This window comes from Microtus pennsylvanicus, chromosome 1 (genome assembly GCF_037038515.1).
Source record: "Microtus pennsylvanicus isolate mMicPen1 chromosome 1, mMicPen1.hap1, whole genome shotgun sequence".
In the NCBI taxonomy this organism is placed as follows: Eukaryota; Metazoa; Chordata; class Mammalia; order Rodentia; family Cricetidae; genus Microtus; species Microtus pennsylvanicus.
This window is the reverse complement of record NC_134579.1, coordinates 146886132-146898438: the sequence shown is the minus strand read 5'-3', so window position 1 is coordinate 146898438 and position 12307 is coordinate 146886132.

Genomic DNA, 12307 nt, shown 5'->3' with positions numbered 1-12307 from the left:
GAACCCTACAGTGCCTGGCCTTTCCACATACTCTTTCACTGTACATAATTCCTTTGAGATCCATTAATACGTGTAAATACTTTGTTCCTCGTTGTTGTTTGGAATTCAATAATCTACAAGATTAAACATGCACCAGTGGGACTTTAAGCTTCCAAACTTTTGATATTTAAAAAATGCCATGAAAACTTATGTTCAGGTTTTGTGTGAACATTCTCACTTTGAAGAAAGATAGATGCCCACGATACAGTTGCTGTGTCATGAAGCATGTGCTCCATGTTAAAAACTAAACAAACCAATGGAAAACCACCGTACCTTTCTCTCCGAGCTGAGCCATTTTACACTGCCAGCACTGCTGTCTGTATGAACCCGTTTTTCCACAGTCTCGCCAGTATTTGTTGGCTACCAGTCCTTTAGCTGTCATGGGTGTGCTGTTAAGATTGAAGTTTAGTTTCTTTCCATTTCCCTAATGGCCAATAATGTTCTGCATATTTTCAGGTTTATTTGCCATCCATGTATCCTCTTAAGTATCTGTTCATTTGTCTCACCAATTTTCTAGTTTTTAAATAAATGTTGAATTTCAAGAGATCTTTTTATCTTTTACCTATAAACTGTCAGGTACACTGTGTAAATCCTTTCTCCCATTATATTGCTTTTTATGTCCTTACCGAGCCTTTACAAATTTTAAATTAGATGTGTAATTCATGAATATATCCTTTTATGGACTTTTATTGTCCATAAATAAATATATTTTTTATCAATTTTTATTGTGCTCTACATTTTTCTCTGCTCCCCTCCATGTCTCTCCCCTCCCCTTCAACCCTGTCCCAAGGTCCCCATGTTCCCAATTTACTCAGGAGATCTTGGCTTTTTCTACTCCCCGTGTAGATTAGATCTATGTATGTCTCTTTTAGGATCCTCATTGTTGTCTACGTTCTTTGGGATTGTGATTTGTAGGCAGGTTTTATTTGCTTTATGTTCAAAAACCACCTATGAGTGAGTACATATGATAATTGACTTTCTGAGTCTGGGTTACCTCAGTCAATATGATGTTTTCTAGCTCCATCTATTTGCCTGCAAAATTCAAGATGTCATTATTTTTTCTGCTGTGTAGTACTCCATTGTGTAAATGTACCACATTTTCATTATCCATCCTTCATTCAAGGGGCGCTTAGATTGTTTCCAGGTTCTGGCTATGACAAACAATGCTGCTATGAACATAGTTGAGCACATGTCCTTGTAGCACGATTAAGCATCCTTTGGATATATACCAAAAAGTGGTATGTCTGGATTTTGAGGAAGGTTGTTTCCTAATTTTCTGAGAAATCGCCACACTGATATCCAAAGGAGTTGTACCAGCTTGCATTCCCACCAGCAATGCAGAAGTGTTCCCTTTTCCACACAACCTCTCAAGCATAAGTTGTCACCAGTGATTTTGATTTTGGCCATTCTTACAGGTGTAAGACGGAATCTCAGAGTTGCTTTGATTTGCATTTCTCTGATGATTAAGAATGTTGAACATTTCCTTAAGTGTCTTTCAGCCATTTTAGATTCCTTTGTAGAGAGTCCTCTGTTTAGTTCTTTACAACATTTTTTATTGGATAATTTGTTCTTTTGATGACCAATTTCTTGAGTTCTTTGTTTATTTTGGAGATGAGACCTCTCTCTGATGTGGGGTTGGTGAAGTTCTTTTCCCATTTTGTAGACTGTCATTTGGTCTTGTTGACCATGTCCTTTGCTTTACAGAAGCTTCTCAGTTTCAGGAGGTTCCATTTATTAATTGTTTCTCTTAGTGTCTGTGATGCTGGGGTTCTATTTAGGAAGTGTTTCCCTGTACCAATGCATTCAAGTGCACTGCCCACTTTCTCTTCTATAAGGTTCAGTGTGGTTGGCTTTATGTTGAGGTCTTTGATCCATTTGGACTTGAGTTTTGTGCATGGTGATAGATATGGATATATTTTCATTCTTCTACATGTTGATATCCAATTATGCCAGGACCATTTGTTAAATATGCTTTCTTTTTTCCATTTGATATTTTTTTTTGCTTCTTTGTCAAAATGAGGTGTTTGAAGTGTGTGGATTAATATCCAGGTCTTCAATTCTGTTCCATTGGTCCTCCTGTCTGTTCTTATGCCAATATCAGGTTGTTTTCAATACTGTAGCCTGTAGTAGAGTTTGAAGTCAGGGACTGTGGTGCCTCCAGAAGTTCTTTTATGGCACAGGATTGTTTTGGCTATCCTGAATTTTTTGCTTTTTCATATGAAGTTGAGTACTGTTTTTTCGAGGTCTGTGAAGAATTTTGCTGGGATTTTGATGGGGATTGCATTGAATCTGTAGATTGCTTTTAGTAAGATTGCCATTTTTTACTATGTTAATTCTACTTACCCAAGAGCATGGGAGACCTTTCCACTTTCTGATGTCTTCTTCAATTTCTTTCTTTAAAGATTTAAAGATCTTGTCATACAAGGCTTCCACTTGTTTGGTTAGAGTTACTCCAAGATATTTTATGCTATTTGTGGCTATTGTTCAGGGTGATATTTCTCTGATTTCCTTACTCAGCCCATTTATCATCCGTGTACAGGAGGGCTACTGATTTTTTTTTTACTTAATCTTGTATCCTGTTACATTACTGAATTGAGTTGTAGAAGTTCCTTGGTAGAATTTTTAGGGTTGCTTATGTAAACTATCATACCATCAGCTAATAGTGAGAGTTTGACTTCTTCTTTTCCAATTTGTATCCCCTTGATCTCCTTTTGGTGTCTTCTTGCTCTAGCTAGGACCTCAAGAAATATATATATATTAGATATGGAGAGAGTGGACAACCTTGTCTTGTTTCTGATTTCACAGGGATGACTGGAAGTCTCTTTCCAATTAGTTTGATGTTGGCTGTTGGCTTGCTGTATACTGCCTTTATTATGTTTAGGTATGTTTCTTATATCCCTGCTCTCTCCAAGACCTTTATCATGAAGGGATGTTGTATTTTGTCAAAAGCTTTTTGGGCATCTAATGAGATGATCATGTGGTTTTTATTTTTTAGTTTGTTATATGGTGGATTATGTTGACAGGTTTTTGTATGTTGAACCATCCCTGCATCTCTGTGATGAAGCTGACTTGATCATGAATGACATTTCTGATGTGTTCTTGGATTTGATTTGCCAGTATTTTATTTAGTATTTTTGGATCAATGTTCATGGGTGAGATTGGTCTGTACTTCTCTTTCTTAGTGGTTGGGTATCAGGGAAATTGTGGCCTCTTAAAAAGAAATTGTCAAAGTTCTTTCTGTTTCTATTGTATCGAACAATTTGAGGACTATTGGTATTAGTTCTTCTTTGAAAATATTGTAGAATTCTGAGCTGAAACCATCTGGTCCTGGGCTTTTTTGGTTGGGAGACTTTTGATGCCTATTTTTTTTTTTTTTGGATTTTTGAGACAGGGTTTCTCTGTAGCTTTTTGGTTCCTATCCTGGAACTAACTCTTGTAGACCAGGCTGGTCTCGAACTCACAGAGATCCGCCTGCCTCTGCCTCCCGAGTGCTGGGATTAAAGGTGTGCGCCACCACCGCCCGGCTATTTGATGACTATTTCTATTTCTTCAGCAGTTATAGGTCTGTTTAATTTGCTTATCTGGTCTTGATTTAATTTTGGTAAGTGATATTATCCAGAAAGTTGTCCATTTTCTTTAAGTTCTACAATTTTGTGGATACAGGTTTTTGAAATATGACCTGATGATTCTCAGTATTTCCTCCCCATCTGTTGTTATGTCCCCTTTTTCATTTCTGATTTTGTTAATTCGGATATTCTCTATGTGTGTTTGCTTAGTTTGGATAAAGTTTTGTATATTTTATTGATTTTCTCAAAGAACCAAGTTTTTGTCTTATTGATTCTTTGTATTGTTTTCTTTGTTTCTATTTTGTTGATTTCAGGTCTCAATTTGATTATTTCCTGGCATCTAATTATTTTTGGTGAGTTTGCTTCTATTTTCAAATGTTCTGTTAATTCACTAGTGTGGGAGTTTTCCAGCTTCTTTATGTAGGCATTTAGTGCTATGGACTTCTCTTAACACTACTTTCATTGTGTCCCATAAATTTGGGTATGTTGTGTGATCATTTTCATTGAATTTCAGGAAGTCTTTAATTTCTCCCTTTATTTCTTCCATGACCCACTGAAGATTCAGGAAGCATTGTTTAATTTCCATATGTTTTTGGGCTTTCCAGAATTAGTATTGTTGATAAATTTTAGTTTTAAGCAATGGTGATCTGATGAGATACGTGGGATTATTCCAATTTTTTTGTTGAGGTTTGTTTTGTTACCAAGTATGTGCTTAATTTTTGAGAAGGTCCCATGAGGTGCTGAGAAAAAGGAATATTCTTTTTGTGTTTGGATGGAATAGTCTATAGATGTCTGTGAAGTCCATTTGAGTCATAACATCTGTTAGTTCCCTTATTTCTCTGTTCATTTTTTGTCTGACTGACCTGTCCAGGGGTGATAGTGGAGTATTGCAGTCTCCCACTACTAGTATGTGGGATTTAATGTATGGTTTAAGCTTTAGAAGTGTTTCTTTGACATATGAGGCTGCCTTTGTATTTGGAGCATAGATTTTCATTATTGAAATTTCCTCTTGATGGATTTTTTCTGTGACTAATATGAAATATCCTTCTGTGTCTTTTTTTAATTGATTTTAGGTTTGAAGTCTATTTTATTAGATATTAGGATAACTATACCAGCTTGTTTCTTAGGTCCATTTGATTGGAAGATTTTTTTCCCAACCCTTTACTCTGTCTGTCTTTGAGGTTGAGGTATGTTTCTGGTTTTGTCATGGAATATCTTGTTTTGTCCTTCTATGGTGATTGAAAGTTTTGCTGGGTATAATAGTCTGGGCTGGCATTCGTAGTCTCTTAATGTCTGTATAACACTTGACCACGACCTTTTGGCTTTCATTGTCTCCAGTGAGAAGTCAGGTATAATTCTGATAGGTCTGCCTTTATATGTTACTTGGCCTTTTCCTTTGTAGCTCTTAATATTCTTTCTTTACTCTGTTTAGTGTTTTGATTATTATGTGGTGAGGGGACTATTTTTTATTCAGTCTGTTTGGTGTTCTGTATGCTTCTTGTATCTTCAAAGGCATATCTATTTTTAGGTTGGGAAAGTTTTCTTCTATGATTTTGTTAAATATATATTCTGTCCTTTTGAGTTGAATTGCTTCTCCTTCTCATATACCTATTTTTCTTAGATTTGGTCTTTTCATGGTGTCCCATGTTTCCTGGATGTTTTGGGTTAAGGTTTTGTTAGATTTAATGTTTTATTTGACTGATGAGTCTTTTTCCTCTATTGTATCTTCAGCATTTGAGATTCTCTCTTGTATTCTGCTGTTCATGCTTGTGTTTGTGGTTCCTGATCATTTTCTCATAATTTCTGTTTCTATCACTCCCTTTGCTTGTTTTTTTCTTCATTGTCTATATTTCAGTTTTCAAGTCTTGAATAGTTTCTTTCATATGTTCATTATTTACTCTTGGTTTTCTTTGAGGGATTTGTTGGTGTCTTCCAATTTTTTGTTTGTCTTTTCCTCCATTTCTTTCTTTTTTTTTTTTTTTTTTGGTTTTTCGAGACAGGGTTTCTCTGTAGCTTTTGGTGCCTGTCCTGGAACTAGCTCTTGTAGACCAGGCTGGCCTCGAACTCCCCGAGATCCGCCTGCCTCTGCCTCACAAGTGCTGGGATTAAAGGCGTGCGCCACCACCGCCCGGCCTTTTCCTCCATTTCTTTGAGGGAATTTTTCATTTCCTCTTTAAGTGTTTAAAACATTCTCCTGAAGTTATTTTTTAAGTCATTTTCTTCTGCTTCATCTATATTTGATTGTTCAAGTCTTGCCATTGTAGGGTCTTTAGATTTTACTGGTGTCATGTTGGTCTTTGTGGTGTTGCATGTGTTCTTACCTTATCTGCTCATCTTTTCCTCTAATGTGTGTGCTTGGGATTGTCTGTAATTCTGGTGATTAATCTTCTAGGTGCCAGTAAATCCAAGGCTCAGATTGCTGTGCCTCATGGCACAGTCTGTGCCACAGTTCTAGTTACCTTGTTGGTCACTCCTTATTCCTGGAGGTCACTCAACGCTCCCAGGCTTTCCTTCGTCCCAGTGGAGTTTGCTGTCTCAGGCCTGCTGTGGCCCAGGCTGTTGTCTCAGACATGTTTCTGTAAATGTCCCTGGTCTGGATTCACTCCTGCAGAGGTCCCTGGCTTGGTGTTGGTCCTGCAAAGGTCTCTGGCTCAGGACTACTCCCTTGGAGGTCCCAGATTCATGCCCAGACCCACAGAGGTTTCTGGTTCCTGCCTACTCCCTTTGACATCCCAGACTGAAGCTCAGACCCACAGAGGTCCTGGCTCAGGCCTATTCCCTCAGAGGTCGGAGACTCCTGCCTGGACCCACAGGGGTCCTGGCTCAGATTTACTCCTTGAAAGTCCCAGATTCACGCCCAGACGGACAGCAGTCTCTGGCTCTTCACCACTCACTCAGCAGTTGCTCCCCTGTACCTGCTCCTGTAGAGTTCGCTGTCTCAGGTCTGCTCTGGTCCAGCTTGCTGGCTCAGTCCTGCCTCTGCAAATGTCCCTGGTCTAGATCTGCTCCAACTCCCATGGAGCTCGCCATGGCAGGCCCGCTCTGGCCTAGGTAGCTGGCTCACTTCTGCTCCCATGTTCTGTAAGTAAAATGTAGTTCAGTCCTCAGAAGGCTAAGTTTTAGATACAGGTGCCCCATAATTTACAAAGGCATTATGCCCCAATGGACAAATATTCCAGTTGAAAGTATAAATTTAAAAATACATTTAATTTAGATCTGGTGGTTCATTCTTGAAATCTCAATACTGGAGACACTCTGAGACAAGATGACTGCTATGAATTTGAGATCAGGGCTACATGCTGAGGTCCAGGTCAGCTAAGACAACAGACTCACTTTCAAATGTCCAAATAGGCGGAGAAGTGGTGATGAATGCCTTTAATCCCAGCACTCGGGGGCAGAGGCAGGCCGATCTCTGTGAGTTCAAGGCTAGTCTGGTCTACAAGAGCTAGATCCAGGACAGCTAGGGCTGTTACACAGAGAAATCCTGTCTCAAAAGAGAAAGAAAGAAAGAAAGAAAGAAAGAAAGAAAGAAAGAAAGAAAGAAAGAAAGAAAGGAAGAAAGAAGAAAGAATCCAAATAAAGACTAGTAAGATGGCTTAGCCTAAGTAAAGGAACTACATCTCATAGTTTTATCTGAGAAAGCTTTATCAGATGAGAAACAAAGTTCCCCAGTGGCATCACAATAATAGCTTGAGCCTGGCTCCAACACCTTGTAACATATACTGAAGGGAGCCCTGCAGTGCACTAAAGATCTCCTGTGACCACAGCTGGTACAGGGATTCATAGTTCCTGGAGAACATCTATTGTCTGTTTGGTACTCTCAGTTCCACACACGCAACGCAACAGTATCCTTGGCCTCAGATTCTCATAGCCACCTCCTCAGAGAGCATGTCCCTCCACACCTGCCCACAAACCCATAGCATCTTTCCCCATCACACTAATGTGTCCTGGCCATGAATTAAAGCTCATTTTGACTTTGCACTTGTTGCTTAAGCATGTTATCTTCCCCTTAGACCAAGGATGCCCAAATAAGATGGTCAGACTATACCATTATTAAGGTTTGAAAGGGAAATGTGCTCAGCTGATTCTCGTGTTAAAAGGTTTGCTGGTGGGGTTATTTGGGGAGATGGTGGAAACCTTGGGAGCTAGGGTAGGAGGCTGGTTGAGAATGGAACACTAGGGATGTGCTTTTGAAGGATATCTTGTTCCAAGTCCTTTTATCTCTGCTCCACTCTCCTTTCCCTCTTCTCCGACTACTCTTTTCCTTCCCTTTCTTCGTTTCCCTCTTCCCCCTCTCTCTTCTAGGATGACAAAATATGAACACTTACACCATGATGTTCTGTCCCAGTTAAGACTCAGAACCAATGGCACCAGCAAATCAGGAGCTATAACTTGTGCAACCGCTGTGGAGGCCCAAACATGTGAGCCTATTTCCATCCTGTCTGAAGATTGCTCCAGATGGTTGACAACAGCCAGGGCTGCACATCCTGACCTAGGGTGCGGTTACTTGGTTCTTTTGACATTAAGATGACACATACAGGTAGATCCACTCCACAAGCATACTTCTGCTACTTCTTTTGTATTAGGGGTTTTAATCTGGGGAATGGCTACCTTTCCGAATACTTGGTCTAGGATGGCTTTCCTGCCCAAACAACAGAATGTTAATGACTTGATGCCTCAAAGTGTTGAAGCAAGTTACTGTACGAGTTGTCCTTTGTATTATGTTAAAGAATTCTTTTTTTTTTTTTTTTTTTTTGGTTTTTCGAGACAGGGTTTCTCTGTGGTTTTGGAGCCTGTCCTGGAACTAGCTCTTGTAGACCAGGCTGGCCTCGAACTCACTATGTTAAAGAATTCTTTTGCTGCTTTCTTCCCCTTTTGTACTGGGGTATAAAAGTGTATGGAAAGTTAAATGTAGGAGATTTCAGTATTCACTGGAACTCCCTCCCAATACTATCCTATATTTCTGTTTTATTATTTTACTTGCATCTTTATCCTCTTTACTATTTTTCTGATCCCCACACCCCTACCCTGGTAAAAAGGTATTTTTGTCGAGGCTGGTCTACAACAAACTGTAAGCCAAAATAAATCTTTCCTCCCTTACAGTTATTTACTCGGGTATTTCTCAAGTGACAGAAAATCCAAAACAGCATAACTGACAACACACCAACCAGGGAATGAGGTTTATTTTAGCGTGTACTATTTATTAGGATATTATAGATTCACCAGGCAGTGGTAATGCATGCCTGTAGTTGGAAGTTTCTGTCCTGTCCAGCCCCACAGCCATTCAATCCCAAAGAAACATACAGAGAATTACATTAATTATAAACTGTTCGGTCTTTTAGCTCAGGTTTACTATTAACTAGCTCGTATAACTTAAATTAATCCATAATTCTTATCTATGTTTAACCATAGTATGAGTGAGGCTTTCTCATCTTGCTTCCTCTGTATCTGGCTGGTGACTTACTCTCAGCCTTTCCTCTTCCCAAAGTTCTCTTAGTCTGGTTGCCCCTGTAGTGACAATTGCATTTGTATTTTAATAAACAAAGCTTGCCTGAGGATCAGAAAAGTAAAACAGTCACACTGGTCAGCCTTGCAGACTAGGCAGCAATCACCCACATACCTTTAATCCCAGTAGCCATATTTGTGGGGTAAAGGGGACAACTGGAGCAGGAAAGCAATCACTGAGCACCCTGACTCTGAACTCAGAGTTAAAGAAAGAAACACACCCCATATTTGAGACCTGGGCCAGGGAGAGAAACATCTTATCCCTGAACCCAGGACTAAAGACATGTGCCCTGTCTCTGAAACTAGTGTCAGAGAAACACACTTTGTCCCTAGAATCAGAGCCAGAGAAAGAAATATGCCTTGGTCCCAAGATTAGAGTGAAAAAGCTAAAAAGGACCAGTGAAAGAAACACAGTTTGGCCATGAAGTCAGAGCCATCTCTGTCCCTAACCAGCTGAACTGACAAATCCCTGAAAAACTAACCAATCCCCTTCTCCCTGGGAAAACTCCACCCCTAAGAAGCCCTATATAAATACCTCCACCCCCTTCAATTAGAAACTGCCATTAATCCCTCCCTGGCAGGGGCAACCACTCTCCTGGATTCCTCCTTCCCAAATAAATCTCTTTCTCAAGACTCTTGAGTGACCTTCATTTGCCAGCGCAGAGCAGAAGAAGAACCCAGCTAAGACGCCCCTTATGGGACTGAGATGAAAAACCTTGCTGAGATGTTCCCTAGGGAGCTTCAGCAAGGTGGAGCAGAACAGAAGAACCTTGCTGGGGCAGGATGGTAATGGAGTAACAACTTTTCAAAGGAGCTGGAGGACATTGCTACATTTCTGAGGGGGTACGTTTCTGCAGGGGGCTTCCCTTAGCAGAGTGTTAGCAGAAGAAACATCTTGGGCGGGAGAAGCAGATAGCTCTGCTAGGATGCTCCCATAAGGGAACAGAGCAGAACTCAGCTGCAGAGGCTCTCCAGGAAAAGAGCTGGATCCCTATATCCTGTGGGGAGACAATCCCCCACTGCACCCAGCTTCAGCTAGCCTGGCTTCCCCATTGTCAGGACACCTTTCCTCCAAGGCTGAGCTGTCCTATTGCAGCTCCAGCCTCCAGAGCTGTCCCTATTGTGGCTCTAAGTATATCCAGGTTTCCCGATAAGTCAGGATATCACTGCAACACTACTGTAACCCATTCCCCTACAATAATAACACACACCTTTAACCCCAGTCGCCACACTAGCTTGCCACAGAAACCAGGCAGTAGCGGTACATGCCCTGAATCCCAGAACTAGAGAGGATTATAAAAAGGGGAGGAGACAGCTCTCAGCTCAATCTCATTCTGAGGTTTCCTGGAGGCAGAATCACTATTTTCAGACTGAGGTCATGACAAATCTATACAGTGTACAAGAGCATTCTCCCACAGCACATGCCTTTAACGTGGCAGCATTCCTGCTGGGCTACACCTGGTCTGACTGAGTGCTAGCACCTAGCCCTAACCCATCTTTTGTTTAGCAGATACCTTTTGTTTCCCTTAATGCCCTATATGTGAATCTTGCCTGAGGGTTTCCCAAGGATACAAAGTCTATTTAAAACTTAATGGGGGAAACAAAAAAAAAAAAAAAAGGCTTTTGCAGTACCTCCGGAAACAGGAATTTGCACTTGACATTGTCCCTCTGGATGCTTCGTCTGCTTCGTCGGATTGCTTTGAGGATATGAAAATTGTTGGGGGCCAGCCTCAACAAAAACACCTCTTGCCAGGGTAGAGGCATGGGGATTTAGAAATATTAGTAAAGAACACGAGGACATAAATAAAATAATAAAACAGAAAACATAGGATAGTATTGGGAGGGAGTTCCAGTGAATACTGAAATCGCCTGCATTTGATTTTCCATACGCAAGTGGGAAACTTGGCAGATTCAAGGAGTGTGAGAAGAAGGGAATTTGTCCACGGGTCCTCTGTGAGAGATGTCCAAGTGTACTACTGTAGATGCAATCACTGTGGATTTTCCACACATTATATAGAAAAGCAAATAGGAGCAACAGTGGATTCAGCTTCTCAGAGGGACCGAGGCCAGTGAGCACATTGCCCTGGACCTTGTTAAGTGGAGAGAATACCAAACCACTAAGGAATCCAAAGCACTGGAACTATGGTGGTCTCTCTCAAGTCGACCAGAGCCAAATTCCTAATAACACAAAACAGCACTGGTGGTTTCTACACCGATCATATGCTACTCCATTTTGAGAAGACACCCTGTATTCTTTCTAAAGTCCCCCGTCAAGGAGACATCTATGTGCAGGCTTCTCTGAGCTGCTTCTTGGATGACCACTGACAACTTCTCTTTTCCTCACCTCTTTCTTCACATCTCATTCTCCTAAAGCCCAGCGTCCGGGGCTCACAGGATGGGACCACTTCAGCACCCACCCATTCATTCTGCTCCTCTAAGTGCAGATTTACATACTCAACTGGTAATCCCTCCTTGACCCTTGAAGACAAGCAGTACAGTGTGCACCAGAGATGAAAGCTACAGCCTCACAGGATGACATAATGCACACTGAGCCTTCCCGTCTAATGGGAGCCTTAACAGCTTTCAGGGTTCAATTAAAGACACCATGATAGCTAAAGGGGGGCTAAAGATCTGAGGGTAAAGAGGCTTACTCACAACAGATTCCGATGATCCATAATTCTTTATTCTTTCCTCTTCAATCCATCATTTCGCATCGTTCCTTCTTGTTCTCCCTTGTTCTTAGTTCTACATTGTTCTTAGTTCTACCTGTTACAAATGTTCCCAGTCATATATACCCGTAAAACCAGCAATTCCCCAGTCCTGGTAGGTTCGAGGGCCAGAATTTTTTAGCCCCATGGAAAATCAAATAAGAGTTTTCACACATACACACAGATCCATGGGAGTGACTTGCTCATGTCCAGTGAACCTCTTCATGGAGAAAGCTAGTTAGAAAAGGGAATTAAATCATCAGGGAATTCTAGAGGGAAAGGTGAGTGTACTATGCTACATCTTTAGGTGATTAGAAAGGTTTATTTTCAGTAAAATTATGAATGGGGCACAGATTGTTTAAATCAGCATGCCGCTTCTTTTCTCCTAGTATATGTAGAAGATACCAGGTAACCAGGCAACCTATGTAAACAGTCAGGGAGAAGCTGATGCTCTTGATTAGATAGCATGTACACCAGATGCTACAGTTT